Here is a 20,140-nt window from a genome sequence, read left to right as displayed (position 1 = left end):
TCACTACTGTAACTCGCTCTGGATAAGATCATCTGCTAAATGAGAGAGAGAGAGAGGGGTAGTGCACTCGAGTGAAGGAAGGAGTTACAACTCATTAGAATCCCACAGAGAGGGAGAGAGAGAGAGGTGTGGAAGGAAGGGAGGCGAGGCAGAAAGAGGAGGAGGGAGAGAGAGATGGGTAGAAACCAAGGGAGAGAGGGAGAGACGGGTAGAAACCAAGGGAGAGAAAGGGCGAGAGGGAGAGAGAGACGGGTAGAAACCAAGGGAGAGAAAGGGCGAGAGGGAGAGAGAGACGGATAGAAACCAAAGGAGAGAAACGGAGAGAGGGTGAGAGGTTGAGCACTCACATAAGGGAAGGAGGTATGCTATTAAACAACTCATTATAGACCTCACTGAAAGAGGGAGGGAAGGAGGGAGAGAGAGGGGTGAGAGCGGGGATGGTTGGTGGTTGGGGTAGAGAGTAAAAGGGTAAAAGGTCAGGGCTCACGTAAGGGAAGGAGGTATGCTATCTAACAACTCATTAGAAATCCCACTGAGAAACGGAGGACAGGATGGAGAGAGAGAGAGGAATAGAAAGAGGGGATGAGTGGGAGGAGGGAGAGAGAGATGGGTAGAGACAGGGGGAGAGAGAGGGTGATAGGTCAGGTGGTCACGTGAGTGATGTGAGCACCTGTGAGCTCTGTCTTTCATTCTCCCACACTCTTTTTCTCTCACCCATCCACACACACGCAAATGTTGCCATCAGGTGGTGGATAGACATTCTGCTGTGTGTGTGTTTAACATTTAACCTTGACCATTGTCTTATAAGACAGCATTCACAGGCCATTTTGTACAACTCAGCTATGTTATGGTGTGTACCTATAGAGGTTATTAACAGGTGTGTGTGTGTGTGTGTGTGTGTGTGTGTGTGTGTGTGTGTGTGTGTGTGTGTGTGTGTGTGTGTGTGTGTGTGTGTGTGTGTGTGTGTGTGTGTGTGTGTGTGTGTGTGTGTGTGTGTGTGCATGTTCGTGGGTATACAGTGAGGGAAAAAAGTAATTGATCCCCTGCTGATTTTGTACGTTTGCCCACTGACAAAGAAATGATCAGTCTATAATTTTAATAGTAGGTTTATTTGAACAGTGAGAGACAGAATAACAACAAAAAAATCCAGAAAGACGCATGTCAAAAATGTTATAAATTGATTTGCATTTTAATGAGGGAAATAAGTATTTGACCCCCTCTCAATCAGAAAGATTTCTGGCTCCCAGGTGTCTTTTATACAGGTAACGAGCTGAGATTAGGAGCACACTCTTAAAGGGAGTGCTCCTAATCTCAGTTTGTTACCTGAATAAAAGACACCTGTCCACAGAAGCAATCAATAAATCAGATTCCAAACTCTCCACCATGGCCAAGACCAAAGAGCTCTCCAAGGATGTCAGGGATAAGATTGTAGACCTACACAAGGCTGGAATGGGCTACAAGACCATCACCAAGCAGCCTGGTGAGAAGGTGACAACAGTTGGTGTGATTATTCGCAAATGGAAGAAACACAAAAGAACTGTCAATCTCGCTTGGCCTGGGGCTCCATGCAAGATCTCACCTCGTGGAGTTGCAATGATCATGAGAACGGTGAGGAATCAGCCCAGAACTATACGGGAGGATCTTGTCAAAGATCTCAAGCCAGCTGGGACCATAGTCACCAAGAAAACAATTGGTAACACACTACGCCGTGAAGGACTTAAATCCTGCAGCGCCCGCAAGGTCCCCCTGCTCAAGAAAGCCGTCTGAAGTTTGCCAATGAACATCTGAATGATTCAGAGGAGAACTGGATGAAAGTGTTGTGGTCAGATGAGACCAAAATCGAGCTCTTTGGCATCAACTCAACTCGCCGTGTTTGGAGGAGGAGGAATGCTGCCTATGACCACAAGAACACCATCCCCACCGTCAAACATGGAGGTGGAAACATTATGCTTTGGGGGTGTTTTTCTGCTAAGGGGACAGGACAACTTCACCGCATCAAAGGGACGATGGACGGGGCCATGTACTGTCAAATCTTGGGTGAGAACCTCCTTCCCTCAGCCAGGGCATTGAAAATGGGTCGTGGATGGGTATTCCAGCATGACAATGACCCAAAACACACGGCCAAGGCAACAAAGGAGTGGCTCAAGAAGAAGCACATTAAGGTCCTGGAGTGGCCTAGCCAGTCTCCAGACCTTAATCCCATAGAAAATCTGTGGATGGAGCTGAAGGGTTGAGTTGCCAAACGTCAGCATCGAAACCTTAATGACTTGGAGAAGTTCTGCAAAGAGGAGTGGAACAAAATACCTCCTGAGATGTGTGCAAACATGGTGGCCAACTACAAGAAACGTCTGACCTCTGTGATTGCCAACAAGGGTTTTGCCACCAAGTACTAAGTCATGTTTTGCAGAGGGGTCAAATACTTATTTCCCTCATTAAAATGCAAATCAATTCATAACATTTTTGACACGCTTTTTTCTGGATTTTTTTGTTGTTATTCTGTCTCTCACTGTTCAAATAAACCTACCATTAAAATTATAGACTGATCATGTCTTTGTCAGTGGGCAAACGTACAAAATCAGCAGGGGATCAAATACTTTTTTTCCTCACTGTATGCATAATAGAGTGTGCTGTGATTGTTGCCTCTAATGCGTCATTCTGCTTTCATCAGGCAGGTGTGTGACCTCCTGAGTCACTGACACGCACAGAAAGATCTGATTGATCTGAGATCAGTTTGACCCAGTGACTCACTAAGACTGATTCTACTGACTGATCTAGTGACTGTTCTCAGAACAGGGCAGAGGGTAGCTAACCAATTAAATAATTTCATCACAATGACCTATGTCATCTGGGGGGAATGACATAAGCTAAGTGATGAAAGCATTAAAAGGTCTATGCGTATACACACATGCATACGGGAATAACCTCTATAGGTACACACCATAACTTCAATGCTGAGTTGTTACAAAATGGCCTGTGAATCTCTTATAAGACAGTGCTCAAGGTTAAATGTTAAAAGCGTAACATTCCATTTCCATATGTATTTTATAGAGAGCCATTTAACTATCTTTCCTCTTGGGGATTTCCCGTAGCCACGAGGATAGTAATAAAATAACGCACATACAACAGTCTCGACAGTGAAACGTCCAGCCCCAGTCAATGATACAGTTGAATTGAAGCCAACATTGTAGAAAATTGAAAAAGTCCCCACAAGGATAGTAAAACAAGGAAAATTCTCCCTCGTGGGGACATTTCCCACATCCCCACGAGGACAAAGGCTATTTTAAGCTTAGGAGTTAGGTTTAGGAGTTACATGCTGACCACACCGCTTGCATTGCGTGCGCAAGCATTGCAAAATAAATGTACACATAGATGTTATTCAATCATTTCATCTAAACTGCTCGTGCATGTCAACGAGCGTCTGCGTAGCCAGGCGCTAAAATAGAACTTGGTTCTATTTTTGACGCTTGGCACGCTGCAAGTCCCACCTCTCCCATCTCCTCATTGGTTTTTAGCAGCATACAGTGCAGTCGGAAAGTATTCAGACCCCTTGACTTTTTCCACATTTTGTTACGTTACAGCCTTATTCTAAAATTGATTAAATTGTTTTTTTCCCTCATCAATCTACACACAATACCCCATAATGACAAAGCAAAAACAGGTTTTTAGAAATGTTTGCAAATGTATTAAAAATAAAAAAGAGAAATAATACATTTACATAAGTATTCAGACCCTTTACTCAGTACTTTATTGAAGCACCTTTGGGGAGTTTCTCCCATTCTTCTCTTCAGATCCTCTGTCAGGTTGGATGGGGAGTGTTGCTGCACAGCTATTTTCAGGTCTCTCCAGAGACGTTCGATCGGGTTCAAGTCCGGGCTCTGGCTGGGCCACTCAAGGACATTCAGAGACTTGTCCCGAAGCCACTCCTGCGTTGTCTTGGCTGTGTGCTTAGGGTCGTTGTCCTGTTGGAAGGTGAACCTTCACCACAGTCTGAGGTCCTGAGCACTCTGGAGCAAGTTTTCATCAAGGATCTCTCTGTACTTTGCGCCGTTCATCTTTCCCTTGATCCTGACTAGTCTCCCAGTCCCTGCCGCTGAAAAACATCCCCACAGCATGATGCTGCCACCAACATGCTTCACCGTAGGGATGGTGCCAGGTTTCCTCCAGACGTGACGCTTAGCATTCAGGCCAAAGAGTTCAATCTTGGTTTCATCAGACCAGAGAATCTTGTTTCTCATGGTCTGAGAGTCCTTTAGGTGCCTTTTGGCAAATTCCAAGCGGGCTATCATGTGGCTTTTACTGAGGAATGTCTTCCATCTGGCCACTCTACCATTAAGGCCTGATTGGTGGAGTGCTGCAGAGATGGTTGTCCTTCTGGAAGGTTCTGCCATCTCCACAGAGGAACTCTGGAGCTCTGTCTGAGTGACCATCGGGTTCTTGGTCACCTCCCTGACTAAGGCCCTTCTCCCTCGATTGCTCAGTTTGGCCAGGCGGCCAGCTTTAGGAAGAATCTTGGTGGTTCCAAACTTCTTCCATTTAAGAATGATGGTGGCCACTGTGTTCTTGGGGACCTTCAATGCTGCAGAAATGTTTTGGTACCCTTCCCCAGATCTGTGCCTCAACACAATCCTGTCTCTGAGCTCTACAGACAATTCCTTTGACCTCATGGCTTGGTTTATGCTCTGACAAGCACTGTCAACTGTGGGACCTTATATAAGCAGGTGTGTGCCTTTCCAAATCATGTCCAATCAATTGAATTTACCACAGGTAGACTCCAATCAAGTAGTAGAAACATCTCAAGGATGATCAACGGAAACAGGATGCACCTGAGCTAAATTTCGAGTCTCATATCAAAGGGTCTTAATACTTATGTAAATACAGTATCTGTTTATAAATTTGTTTTGTTTTTAATCGAAAAACCTGTTTTCACTTTGTCATTATGGGGTATTGTGTGTAGATTGATGAGGGGAAAAAATAATTTAATCCATTTTAGAATAAGGCTGTAACGTAACTAAATGTGGAAAAAGTCAAGGGGTCTGAATACTTTCAGAATGCACTGTATTGGAGCTAATTACGCTCACTGGAGTATCTGACATAGGCTTTGAAAAAGCTCCCACGAGTCCCAGTCGCGGCAAGTTATGCTGGCTGCTGGAAAGCTTTCTTGACTTGTACATTCATTTTTGCCAACACAACACTAACTTTTGTTTAACCAGCTAAACAGCTGCTATTAGCGAACATGTGTTTGGAGTAGGGCTGGCAGAATAATCATCATAATCGTTTTAATACGTTCATTTTAGGAGGAGGGTGGATTCAACTTTATAGTCAAGTAAATATAGTTTACCCAATAGCAATTTTTCATTTTATGAAGTGGGTAAAGTTAGTCATCATTTTACGAGCAGAACGGCACGGTTGGGAGGAGAAGCTTCATTTTCAAAAGTTCTAAGCGGTAAAAAACATTTGTTTTTGAGACAGGGGTTTCGCCAAAGCTGTGTTATATTCATTAAGTATGTTGTAGATCATTTTCAAAGATGCATTGTGATGCATTACAAGCTCAAATAATGTTCAACAAAAATGTCCCTGGGCAAGAAAGGGTTGAAGACCACTGGCATAAACCAACCGTTCCATTTCTAGGAAGTTTTAGGGCTGTTATCTCATATTTAGTAGATACACGTACCAGATGTAGCGCTGTTAGGTACACAGCCAGAGAGAGAGAGAAAGACAGAGTAAAGGGGATAGAGAAAGAGAAAGAGAGAAAGAGAGATGGAGTGAATAGGAGAGAGAGAGGGGGAAAAGGAGAGAGAGCAAGAGGATGCTGAGAGGGAGGGAGACAGACAGAGGAAAGGGGTAGAGAGAAGAGAGGGGTGGGAGAGGGAAAGGGAGAGAGACAGAAGGAGAGATAGTCCACAGGGTGCACTGGTAAGATATGCACCCAGGTGCATCTTGGGTAAAGAGCGAGTGAGTTGCCACTAGATGAGTTTTCATCAGTATTCACCTATCCGCTTATTCACCCTCCACTGCCTCCAAATGACTCCCTCACTACCTCGTTTCCCCTCATCTCACCCCTCTCTCTCTCTCCCTCCATCCCTCTATAGCATGCATATGCATACGCACACACAGACTCACACTCTGGCACTTTCAGACAGAGGAAAACACACTTAAAAGACACAAGGACACTTATGTGTGTGCACACTCGCACACAGAAGCAGGGAAGCAGGCATGCACACATGCACGCCTGCACACACCCACAAACACATACAGTGTATTCAGACCCCTTGGACTTCTTCACATTTTATGAGGCTCAGTAGTGTGTGTGGCCTCCACGTGCCTGTATGACCTCCCTACACCTGGGCATGCTCCTGATGAGGTGGCGGATGGTCTCCTGAGGCATCTCCTCCCAGACCTGGACTAAAGCATCCGCCAACTCCTGGACAGTCTGTGGTGCAACGTGGCGTTGGTGGATGGAGCGAGACATGATGTCCCTGCTGATTTTGTACGTTTGCCCACTGACAAAGACATGATCAGTCTATAATTTTAATGGTAGGTTTATTTGAACAGTGAGAGACAGAATAACAACAACAAAATCCAGAAAAACACATGTCAAAAATGTTATGAATTGATTTGCATTTTAATGAGGGAAATAAGTATTTGACCCCTCTGCAAAACATGACTTAGTACTTGGTGGCAAAACCCTTGTTGGCAATCACAGAGGTCAGACGTTTCTTGTAGTTGGCCACCAGGTTTGCACACTTCTCAGGAGAGATTTTGTCCCACTCCTCTTTCCAGATCTTCTCCAAGTCATTAAGGTTTCGAGGCTGACGTTTGGCAACTCAAACTTTCAGCTCCCTCCACAGATTTTCTATGGGATTTAGGTCTGGAGAGTGGCTAGGCCACTCCAGGACCTTAATGTGCTTCTTCTTAAGCCACTCCTTTGTTGCCTTGGTTCTCACCCAAGATTTGACGGTACATGGCGCCGTCCATCATCCCTTTGATGCGGTGAAGTTGTCCTGTCCCCTTAGCAGAAAACCCCCCCCCCTAAGCATAATGTTTCCACCTCCATGTTTGACGGTGAGGATGGTGTTCTTGGGGTCATAGGCAGCAATCCTCCTCCTCCAAACACGGTGAGTTGAGTTGATGCCAAAGAGCTCGATTTTGGTCTCATCTGACCACAACACTTTCACCCAGTTCTCCTCTGAATCATTCAGATGTTCATTGGTAAACTTCAGACGGCTTTCTTGAGCAGGGGGACCTTGCGGGCGCTGCAGGATTTAAGTCCTTCACGGCGTAGTGTGTTACCAATTGTTTTCTTGGTGACTATGGTCCCAGCTGGCTTGAGATCATTGACAAGATCCTCCCGTGTAGTTCTGGGATGATTCCTCACCATTCTCATGATCATTGCAACTCCACGAGGTGAGATCTTGCATGGAGCCCCAGGCCAAGCGAGATTGACAGTTCTTTTGTGTTTCTTCCATTTGCGAATAATCACACCAACTGTTGTCACCTTCTCACCAAGCTGCTTGGCGATGGTCTTGTAGCCCATTCCAGCCTTGTGTAGGTCTACAATCTTGTCCCTGACATCCTTGGAGAGCTCTTTGGTCTTGGCCATGGTGGAGAGTTTGGAATCTGATTGATTGATTGCTTCTGTGGACAGGTGTCTTTTATTCAGGTAACAAACTGAGATTAGGAGCACTCCCTTTAAGAGTGTGCTCCTAATCTCAGCTCGTTACCTGTATAAAAGACACCTGGGAGCCAGAAATCTTTCTGATTGAGAGGGGGTCAAATACTTATTTCCCTCATTAAAATGCAAATCAATTCATAACATTTTTGACATGCGTTTTTCTGGATTTTTTTGTTGTTATTCTGTCTCTCACTGTTCAAATAAACCTACCATTAAAATTATAGACTGATCATTTATTTGTCAGTGGGCAAACTTACAAAATCAGCAGGGGATCAAATACTTTTTTCCCTTACTGTACAGCGAAATGCTTGTGTTCCTAGGTCCAACAGTGCAGTAATATCTAACAATTCACAACATTACACACAAATCTAAAAGTACAAGAATGGAATTAAGAAATATATAATATTCGGACGAGCAATGTCGGAGTCAGGAGTTTAAATACAGTATGTGTGTGTATATATATATATATATATACACACACACACACACACACATACTGTAGATGGTGTTGTCATTAGTTTACCTAAATTGTGGAGAAATTCGAGTTCTCTACGGCTCTACAGCAGGTGGAAAAAACAACCGAACCTCCTTGACATAGCGTTATTCCTTCTTGATCAACTGTGCCGACATGGGAAGCTTCATGGATACAAACTAATGCATCTTAAATGCATCCAATCTGGATATGTGGTGACCCAAAACACAGTCATGGGAACGTTCTCTGATGTACCTTTGTATTCCCTGTAAGTTACCAGGATGTCACTCAGGACCTTCATTTTACTTGTCATTAGGAAGTCGCGTGATGGTCCCAAGGGAACATTCTATGGGGGACCTTTGTCTAGTTCACTATAAGTTACCAGGACGTCGTTGATGACCATGTGAGGACATCTTCAAGACATTCTCAGGACAGTCGTTAGGACATCGCATGATGGTCCCATGTGTCCCAACCCACTATAAGTAAAGTAATGACATTGTATGGGGGTTTTAAGGTAAGTAGAAAGGTGTTCAGCAAAAATCATGCAAAACCAGTGGCCATATGTATACATTTGACATCACTTAGTACTGACTTTTCAATATGACCCAACCAGGGATTCGAACTCACAACCTCTGGATTTGGGGTACGCGGATCTTTATGTTGCGCCACAAAGTCTGTAGCATTCTCAGAAGTCCCCTACAAATTAAATATCTAGAATACATCTCTGCACTTACCAAAAATGTGCCATCTGCACTGCTATTCTAGTTATCAGTTAATCTGACTATTGTCTCATCATTTATTTGATTTACTTATTTCAGCAATTTGAGGGTTTTCTGTACAGTTGTCTAATGTTGGTGTGGAATATTATTCTGTTTTAATGTTACTCATGAATCACTATGATAAATTAAAACGTTTTTCTTGAGTGTATTTTTAACATAGCTGACATTTACTTTGAAGTGTAGAACAAGTTACCATACAATTGGCGAAATATTTTCATGCAAATATTCTAAAATCTGCATAAAAACAGGATCCACATTTTCCCAACAGAGGGGTTTTTCCATTAAACTGACTTGTTGCATTTAAAAGGCTGTGCATGATAACAATACAAATTACTTTTGTGGTTAAATGTACCAAATATATATTTTTTAAAGTTAAATGGGTTTCCATGAGATTTTCAACTCTACCGATGGTTTTCTGTAGCGATAATATAGCAAACTTGCCCAATCTGGTTTTGGTATATGCTCTACAGACAGTCCGCTGATAGAGTGGACAGGGCAGGTTATATGATGACGTATGATAATTGTCAGCCAAGCACCGATTATCATGTCACCAGCATTATTAAAATAATAGCTTACCCTCGATATTTAGTGGAAATTTGCATGAAGCTCAACACTGTGCACTTAACCACCATAAATGATTGTTATGAAATAAGTTATAAAGCTCATCAAAATGTATTTAATGTGCCTATAAACTCTGCATGCTTTTCCACGTCATGGGGATATTAAAACAAAACATAAAATCGCGTGACTCCAAGTTTCCTGCGATAGGATGGGTTTTATATCAATATTTGTGTATAAAAGCATTTCCACCGCAATTGTCGCATAATCTATTTCACCATCCCCCAAAAAATTATCCCACCTTGTCTTGCTTATTTTGTTTTATCGACATTGGGATATTTTAGACACATTTGTGAGCTCAAATCCCAGGACATGTTGAATAATAATTACTGTATAAATAAACATACACAATAACCATGTACACTACCATTCAAAAGTTTGGACACGCCTACTCATTAAAGGGTTTTTCTTTATTTTTAAAAATGTTTACATTGTAGAATAATAGTGAAGACATCAAAACTATGAAATAACACATATGGAATCACGTAGTAACCAAAAAAGTGTTAAACAAATCAAAATATATTTTATATTTGAGATTCTTCAAAGTAACCACCCTTTGCCTTGATGACAGCTTTGCACACTCTTGGCATTCTCTCAACCAGCTTCATGAGTCACCTGGAATGCATTTCACTTAATAGGTGTGCCTTCTTAAAAGTGAATTTGTGGAATTTCTTTCCTTCTTAATGCGTTTGAGCCAATCACCTGTGTTGTGACAAGGTAGGGGGGTATACAGAAGATAGCCCTATTTGGTAAAAGACCAAGTCCATATTATAGCAAGAACAGCTCAAATAAGCAAAGAGAAACAACAGTCCATCATTATTTTAAGACATGAAGGTCAGTCAATACGGAACATTTCAAGAACTTTGTACGTTTCTTCAAGTGCAGTCGCAAAAACCATCAAGCATTATGATGAAACTGGATCTCATGAGGACTGCCACAGGAATGGAAGACCCAGAGTTACCTCTGCTGCAGAGGATAAGTTCATTAGAGTTACCAGCCTCAATAAATGCTTAGAGTTCAAGTTACAGACACATCTCAACATCAACTGTTCAGAGGAGACTGTGTGAATCAGGCCTTCATGGTTGAATTGCTGCAAAGAAACCACTACTAAAGTACACCAATAAGAAAAAGATCTGCTTGGGCCAAGAAACATGAACAATGGACAATAGACCGGTGGATATTTGTCCTTTGGTCTGATGAGTCCAAATTTGAGATTTTTGGTTCCAACCGCTGTGTCATTGTGAGATGTGGTGTGGGTGAACGGATGATATCCGCATGTGTAGTTCCCACCGTAAAGCATGGAAGAGGAGGTGTTATGGTGTGGGAGTGCTTTGCTGGTGACACTGTCTGTGATTATTTAGAATTCAAGGCACACTTAACCAGCATGGCTACCACAGCATTCTGCAGTGATACACCATCCCATCTGGTTTGGGCTTAGTGGGACTATCATTTGTTTTTCAACAGGACAATGACCCAATACGCCTCCAGGTTGTGTAAGGGCTATTTGACCAATAAGGAGAGTGATGGAGTGCTGCATCAGATGACCTGGCCTCCACAATCCCCCAACCTCAACCCAACTGAGATTGTTTGGGATGAGTCGGATGGCAGAGTGAAGGAAAAGCAGCCAACAAGTGCTAAGCATATGTGGGAACTCCTTCAAGAGTGTTGGAAAAGCATTCCAGGTGAAGCTGGTTGAGAGAATGCCAAGAGTGTGGAAAGCTGTCATCAAGGCAAAGGGCGGCTATTTGAAAAATCTCTAATCTCAAATATATTTAGATTTGTTTGACACTTTTTTGGTTACTACATGATTCCATATGTGTTATTTCATAGTTTTGATTTCTTAACTATTATTCTAAAATGTAGAAAATAGTAAAAATAAAGAAAACCCCTTGAATGAGTAGGCGTGTCCAAACTTTTGACTGGTACTGTTTGTCAAAATATGTAAGTTGAAAACACCATGTTAAAAGCACTGTTTGTAGGTGTCCCTAACATTGCCAACAGACAAAGAGCTGTAAATGGATCAGTAATTCACCCATCAGGGCCTTGATGGGCTTGTCAACAGTAACAAGGGGCGATGTGTAATTAAACAAGGGTGCCCTGTGTAGAACGTGCCCTGTGTAGTAGTCTTTCTTTTGAGGGGGGACCATTCCCTATGCATGTGTGTGTGTGTATATGTACAGTGCATTCAGAAGGTATTCAGACCCCTTGACTTTTTCCACATTTTGTTATGTTACAGTCTTATTCTGAAATGGATATATTTTTTTAGGTCTCATTAATGTACACACAATACCCCATAATGACAAAGCAAAACAGGTTTGTAATTTTTTTGCAAAAAAAAAAAATTTACACAAGTATTCACACCTTTGCTATGAGACTCGAAATAGAGCTCAGGTGCATCCTGGTTCCATTGATCATCCTTGGTAAATTCAATACGTTGGACATGATTTGGAAAGGCACACACCTGTCTATATATGATCCCACAGTTGACAGTGTATGTCAGAGCATAAACCAAGCCAGAGGTCGAAGGAATTGTCCGTAGAGCTCCGAGACAGGATTGTGTCGAGGCACAAATCTGGGGAAGGGTACCAAAAAATGTCTTGCAGCATTGAAGATCCCCAAGAACACAGTGGCTGCCATCATTCTTAAATGGAAGAAGTTTGGAACCACCAAGACTCTTCCTAGAGCTGGCTGCCTGGCCAAACTGAGCAATCGGGGGAGAAGGGCCTTGGTCAGGGAGGTGACCAAGAACCCAATGGTCACTCTGACAGAGCTCCTCTGTGGAGTTGGAAGAACCTTCCAGAAGGACAACCATCTCTGCAGCACTCCACCAATCAGGCCTTTATGGTAGAGTGGCCAGACAGAAGCCACTCCTCAGTAAAAGGCACATGACAACCCACTTGGAGTTTGCCAAAAGGCACCTAAAGGACTCTCAGACCATGAGAAACAAGATTCTCCAGTCTGATGAAACCAAGATTGAACTCTTTGGCCTGAATGCCAAGCGTCACGTCTGGAGGAAACCTGGCACCATCCCTACGGTGAAGCATGGTGGTGGCAGCATCATGCTGTGGGGATGTTTTTCAGCGGCAGGGACTGGGAGACTAGTCAGGATCAAGGGAAAGATGAACGGAGCAAAGTACAGAGAGATCCTTGATGAAAACCTGCTCCAGAGCGCTCAGTACAGACTGGGGCCAAGGTTCACCTTCCAACAGGACAACGATCCTAAGCACACAGCCAAGACAACGCAGAAGTGGCTTCGGGACAAGTCTCTGAATGTCCTTGAGTGGCCCAGCCAGATCCCACAGTTGAACCCGATCGAACATCTCTGGATAGACCTGAAAATAGCTGTGCAGCAACGCTCCCCATCCAACCTGACAGAGCTTGAGAGGATCTGCAGTGAAGAATGGGAGAAACTCCTCGAATACAGGTATGCCAAGCTTGTAGCATCATGCCCAAGAAGACTTGAGTCTGCCAAAGGTGATTCAACAAAGTACTGAGTAAAGGGTCTGAATACTTATGTAAATGTGATATTTCAGCAAAAAAATCTAAAAACCTGTTTTTGCTTTGTCATTATGGGGTATTGTGTGTAGATTGATGAGGGGAAAAACAATTGAATCCATTTTAGAATAAGGCTGTAACGTTAACTTTTTTGGGGAAAAACTCAAGGGGTCTGAATACTTTCCGAATGCATTGTATATGTGTGTGTGTGTGTGTGTGTCATGCATCTAAATTACATGAACTCATGGGAGAAGGTGAAGGCTGTAATGCTAGTGAATGCTGACTCAGGAGAATGCTAGCGTGAAGGGATACAGAGGTGGAACAGTGGAATTTACTTCTAGGCTGAACACACAGCATTATATTAGGATTGTGACAGGATATATGCTTTTCTCTGGCCTTGTCACCAACAAGCTGCTATGAATACAGTGTAAGAACAATGTGGTGCTTATATACGCTTTGAATCTCTGACTGCTGAATAAGTACTGAATGCAGGACTTGGGCTGCAACGCAATAGTCTAAAATGACCTTCTCTCCTTCATTCTGCACTAATTTGAAAGCATAGGTGAAAGCAATATGGTGACTGGCATCCAGATATTTACTTTCACCTGTCCAGTTCATTCAAATCAGTGCAGATGAAGGCGAGGACATGAAGAGAGGAAGCCAATCTAGACTATTGAGATACACCCCTGGACTGCCAAACCCACTGTTGAGCACTGCAGTCCAAATTAAACGGACAAATCCAATTTTTCTCCGTGCCTACATGATCCCTAGGGCGCTAATAAGAATTTGTGCACATGGCGGCGAGAGGTGCTGCAAAATGATAGCATAATTGATTGTTTGCCATGACGCGCATTCAAGATGATGGATGATCTTTTATAAAATGTGTAATTTTTTATAATAACATATGTAATATTTCAGCAGACAAGGTTTGGAGTAAATGAGTAAGTCTTGTGTTCAATATTTTAATTGAATCAGGTTCCAGTTTCTTGGACCGTATATCTTTATTTATCTTAGTAGGCTATTGAGAGCTATCTGTTTCATTTATGTAGGATACCCTGTACTATGTTTTCCCCTCCTTTTCTATCAGTTCATAGTATTTTTTTCCCCTCACTCAGTCAAACAAGATCTACTCCCCCCCCTTTGCCTCACTAATCTTCATGAATCAACACTCTGAGATTGACACCCTGTCCTGTCCGTCTCAGTGGTCATGATCCACTTCTAGTCCTGTTCACTGCTCAGTCATCTGGAAGACATGACCTCTCTCTCTCTCTCTACCCCCTATTTCCTTGCACTCATATGCATATCCACACATGCAGATGGCTACCCCCTGATTGTGCTCGCTGCTAGCCCTGTCACGCCAGTTAGCCACAAAATGCTAATGAGAGCAGAAGGGAGAGACAGGAGCAGTCGCTAACCACTAGCTAGAGCTCCTAAAAACACCTGAGAGAGCCCAGTCGGAGCACAGCCCATCAGAATACTGCTCACAAAGCCTCCCCACTGCCTCGCGGGAATTATGTATTTAGCGCCGCATGGCTTATCCTGTGAGGAGGGGAATATTGTTTTGGTTTGTCTCGGATCATTATCGTCACGACGATGACTAATTATGTTATGTAATTGTGTTTTAAAGCCCCTTGACAACAAACACTGACTGTACTAAGCCTAATACAGAGGCTGTGTAGCTCTATGAACGTGTAATAGCGCATTATGAGAATGGGAGTTGATTTTTGGTCAATCTTGTTGTCTAGGCTACTTTCTTCATCTTTAGGGAAACGGAAGAAGCAAAAATGTGAGAGTATCATTACTCAACCCTATAGCTATTCCTCCTTTTAACTACTGTACCTCGTGTCTGTTTAAAATCTCTAAAAGGTGACAACTTTGAACTATTTCAAACGCTCAGTAAGCCTAAATCTAGATCTCAAATCAGTCTCTTCCCTCCCCCTGCTCCCTCTCTCCTAATCCTCAGACTGAAAACAAGCAATGGAGAATCGAGGTTGGTGTCTTTTCCGTGACCAATGCTGTTGATGGCCCGGCGGCGGTGATTTGGCGAGCTGCTCGTTGTGACAGGCGGGAGATGCGAGCCTGTCGGCTTATCAAAACTCTGTGGCGAGCGTGCGTGAGCAGCGTTAAGTCACGGTTGTCGGACCGGCCCGCCGTCCCGGGCTACCCGCGAGGACCATGCGCTCAACTTAAATGTTAACGGAGAGGGTGAAGGAGAGAGAGAAAGAAATAGAGGAGAGAGAGGGAAAGATGAGAGAGATATAGGGGAGATACAGAGAGAGAGAGTGATGGGGAAGAGAGAGAAAGACAGAAACAGGGGGAAAGATGCCTCAACCCCATCTCCTCCATGGGAAGCCTGGAATCCGATCCACACACTAAACTGACAGGTACTCAATTCGCTTAGATAAGCACAGCAAGTGACAGCAGTGGCTATGTTATCTGTCAGAAGCTTTCACTTTATATGTTTGATAAGTGGAATAGGAGAAAGCCCACGTCAAGCAATCTCAGGCTAAGATTACTACTCAATTGAAAGTGAATAGCAATCTCAGCATTGTTTACCCCCCATGGGAGATACAGTGAGGGAAAAAAGTATTTGATCCCCTGCTGATTTTGTACGTTTGCCCACTGACAAAGACATGATCAGTCTATAATTTTTATGGTAGGTTTATTTGAACAGTGAGAGACAGAATAACAACAAAAAAATCCAGAAAAGATGTCAAAAATGTTATAAATTGATTTGCATTTTAATGAGGGAAATAAGTATTTGACCCCTCTGCAAAACATGACTTAGTACTTGGTGGCAAAACCCTTGTTGGCAATCACAGAGGTCAGACGTTTCTTGTAGTTGGCCACCAGGTTTGCACACATCTCAGGAGGGATTTTGTTCCACTCCTCTTTGCAGATCTTCTCCAAGTCATGAAGGTTTTGAGGCTGACGTTTGGCAACTCGAACCTTCAGCTCCCTCCACATATTTTCTATGGGATTAATGTCTGGAGACTGGCTAGGACACTACAGGACCTTAATGTGCCTCTTCTTGAGCCACTCCTTTGTTGCCTTGGCCGTGTGTTTTGGGTCATTGTCATGCTGGAATACCCATCCACGACCCATTTTCAATGCCCTGGCTGAGGGAAGGAGGTTCTCTCTTGATGCGGTGAAGTTGTCCTGTCCCCTTAGCAAACAAAACACCCCCAAAGCATAATGTTTCCACCTCCAGGTTTGACTGTGGGGATGGTGTTCTTGGGGTCATAGGCAGCATTCCTCCTCCTCCAAACACGGCGAGTTGAGTTGACGCCAAAGAGCTCGATTTTGGTCTCATCTGACCACAACACTTTCACCCAGTTCTCCTCTGAATCATTCAGATGTTCATTGGCAAACTTCAGACGGGCCTGTATATGTGCTTTCTTGAGCACGGGGACCTTGCGGGCGCTGCAGGATTTCAGTCCTTCACTGCGTAGTGTGTTACCAATTTGTTTTCTTGGTGACTATGGTCCGAGCTGCCTTGAGATCATTGACAAGATCCTCCCATGTAGTTCTGGGCTGATTCCGTTCTCATGATCATTGCAACTCCACGAGGTGAGATCTTGCATGGAGACCAAGGCCGAGGGAGATTGACAGGTCTTTTGTGTTTCTTCCATTTGCGAATAATCGCAACAACTGTTGTCACCTTCTCACCAAGCTGCTTGGTGATGGTCTTGTAGCCCATTCCAGCCTTGTGTAGGTCTACAATCTTGTCCCTGACATCCTTGGAGAGCTCTTTGGTCTTGGCCATGGTGGAGAGTTTGGAATCTGATTGATTGATTGCTTCTGTGGACAGGTGTCTTTTATACAGGTAACAAGCTGAGATTAGGAGCACTCCCTTTAAGAGTGTGCTCCCAATCTCAGCTCGTTACCTGTATAAAAGACACCTGGGAGCCAGAAATCTTTCTGATTGAGAGGGGGTCAAATACTTATTTCCCTCATTAAAATGCAAATCAATTTATAACATTTTTGACATGCGTTTTTCTGGATTTTGTTGTTGTTATTATTATGTTTATTGTTTATTGTCTCTCACTGTTCAAATAAACATATCATTACAATTATAGACTGATCATTTCATTGTCAGTGGACAAACGTACAAAATCAGCAGGGGATCAAATACTTTTTTCCCCTCACTGTAGTCCCTGTAGACAGCATTCTTTCTACCAGCAGCAACATATTGCACCTAAATCTATTGTTTTATTAGTCAATTGGCTCCCAATAGACTATTCCCCAATAGGTAGAAGTTCCCAGTGGGCACAGATCTCAGATCAGCTTGCCCTCCCCCAATCGCACGCTTACCTTTAAGCGCAAAACTGACCTTAGATCAGCATCACTCCCTAGTCCCTATACATCCTACTGGTCCTATACACATTGTTTGACAGCCTCCATAGACAGGGCCCAGTAATGAGGGAGGTCTTTGCTGGGGGAGATGGGGCTGGAGAGATGGAGTGGAGGGAGAGGAGAGTGGGCATCAATCACTGGTTAAGCTGGGCCCCGAACAGCACTCAGGGACCTATTAGAGTAAAGTGCAGCAGCAGAAGCTCCTGGAAAGTGTGTGGCGCATGCAGTGTAATTGTGTGTACTGTACATGAGGGGGATTCTGTGTGTGTGTGTGTGTGTGTGTGTGTGTGTGTGTGTGTCAGAGAGAGAAAGGAAGAGAGGAAGGTGTTTTGGTCAAATGTCACCTTTGTAAAGGGTTACTCTTGGATGACACTCGGCTAATTAGTATAGTGTGTCTTCATAATGCTTGGTCCATGGCAACCACTTCACTGACGCTTCTTCCAATACTCTTCTTTTCCATTTCTCAGAGAAAGAAAATGCTCTCAGTTGTCACTTGTGTGAACACACACGACACAGAGGCACACATAATGGCTTGGGTGTATGTGTGGCGGCTGTGGCTGCTTGGTGTCCTTTAAGTGGCTGCTGTCATTCGTTCTTTACTGATCAGCAGAGTCACAAGACACCAGACCCCCTCTTAGATGTCTGAATGGAAATGTTAGAAATATCAAAGGCCACAATCATAAGAAAGTGGAATTCAGCTTCAGCCAGACTATAAATCCCATGACCAAAACAGACCATCAGAGAAGGGTTTATTTGGGTATTTTCCAATCATAATTTCAAATCAATCAACGCCATATTTTTGTTTCAATCATAGATAAGTGCTGAGTGGTAAGGATGATGTACAGTGGGGAAAAAATGTATTTAGTCAGCCACCAATTGTGCAAGTTCTCCCACTTAAAAAGATGAGAGAGGCCTGTAATTTTCATCATAGGTACACGTCAACTATGACAGACAAAATGAGAAAAAAAAATCCAGAAAATCACATTGTAGGATTTTTAATGAATTTATTTGCAAATTATGGTGGAAAATAAGTATTTGGTCAATAACAAAAGTGTCTCAATACTTGGTTATATACCCTTTGTTGGCAATGACACAGGTCAAACGTTTTCTGTAAGTCTTCACAAGGTTTTCACACACTGTTGCTGGTATTTTGGCCCATTCCTCCATGCAGATCTCATTTAGAGCAGTGATGTTTTGGGGCTGTCGCTGGGCAACACAGACTTTCAACTCCCTCCAAAGATTTTCTATGGGGTTGAGATCTGGAGACTGGCTAGGCCACTCCAGGACCTTGAAATGCTTATTACGAAGCCACTCCTTCGTTGCCCGGGTGGTGTGTTTGGGATCATTGTCATGCTGAAAGACCCAACCACGTTTCATCTTCAATGCCCTTGCTGATGGAAGGAGGTTTTCACTCAAAATCTCACGATACATGGCCCCATTCATTCTTTCCTTTACACGGATCAGTCGTCCTGGTCCCTTTGCAGAAAAAACAGCCCCAAAGCATGATGTTTCCACCCCCATGCTTCACAGTAAGTATGGTGTTCTTTGGATGCAACTCAGCATTCTTTGTCCTCCAAACACGACAAGTTGAGTTTTTACCAAAAAGTTATATTTTGGTTTCATCTGACCATATGACATTCTCCCAATCCTCTTCTGGATCATCCAAATGCACTCCAGCAAACTTCAGACGGGCCTGGACATGTACTGGCTTAAGCAGGGGGACATGTCTTGCACTGCAGGATTTGAGTCCCTGGCGGCGTAGTGTGTTACTGATGGTAGGCTTTGTTACTTTGGTCCCAGCTCTCTGCAGGTCATTCACTAGGTCCCCCCGTGTGGTTCTGGGATTTTTGCTCACCGTTCTTGTGATCATTTTGACCCCACGGGGTGAGATCTTGCGTGGAGCCCCAGATCGAGGGAGATTATCAGTGGTCTTGTATGTCTTCCATTTCCTAATAATTGCTCCCACAGTTGATTTCTTCAAACCAAGCTGCTTACCTATTGCAGATTCAGTCTTCCCAGCCTGGTGCAGGTCTACAATTTTGTTTCTGGTGTCCTTTGACAGCTCTTTGGTCTTGGCCATAGTGGAGTTTGGAGTGTGACTGTTTGAGGTTGTGGACAGGTGTCTTTTATACTGATAACAAGTTCAAACAGGTGCCATTAATACAGGTAACGAGTGGAGGACAGAGGAGCCTCTTAAAGAAGAAGTTACAGGTCTGTGAGAGCCAGAAATCTTGCTTGTTTGTAGGTGACCAAATACTTATTTTCCACCCTAATTTGAAAATAAATTCATTAAAAATCAAACAATGTGATTTTCTGGATTTTTTTCCACAATTTGTCTGTCATAGTTGACGTGTACCTATGATGAAAATGACAGGCCTCTCTCATCTTTTTAAGTGGGAGAACTTGCACAATTGGTGGCTGACTAAATACTTTTTTTCCCCACTGTATATCATTATTCATTTTCATTAAAAAAACACAATTGACTCTGACAGTGAGTCTATGTGTGTAGTTAGAAAGCTGGACTTCATGATAGACCCAATGGGGTCTGTCTGTGTCTAGCACGTGTCAAACCCTGCAGAAACAATGACTAGGGGATTCTTTGGTTCAGTTTACCTTGGGACCAGGCCCTGCGCTGGCTGTCAAAACAACTAGCTCCGCACGAGCCCCGAAAACACACCACGTGTTCCCCATTCTCTCCCTGATGATAACGCGACCACTGAAAAGCTTTGGCCGCATTTTGTTCCCTCC

General features: G+C 43.4%; 1 protein-coding gene across 2 annotated transcripts in view; it reads right to left on the bottom strand.

Annotated features, from left to right (window-relative positions):
• The window catches only part of mgat4b (alpha-1,3-mannosyl-glycoprotein 4-beta-N-acetylglucosaminyltransferase B), a 230,308-nt gene that overhangs the window by 28,111 nt on the left and 182,057 nt on the right, over nucleotides 1-20,140 (bottom strand). The window lies entirely within an intron of this gene.

This window comes from Coregonus clupeaformis, chromosome 2 (assembly GCF_020615455.1).
Source record: "Coregonus clupeaformis isolate EN_2021a chromosome 2, ASM2061545v1, whole genome shotgun sequence".
Classification (NCBI taxonomy): Eukaryota; Metazoa; Chordata; class Actinopteri; order Salmoniformes; family Salmonidae; genus Coregonus; species Coregonus clupeaformis.
The sequence above is the reverse complement of the archived record's forward strand: the minus strand, read 5'-3'. Positions and strand labels throughout refer to the sequence as shown.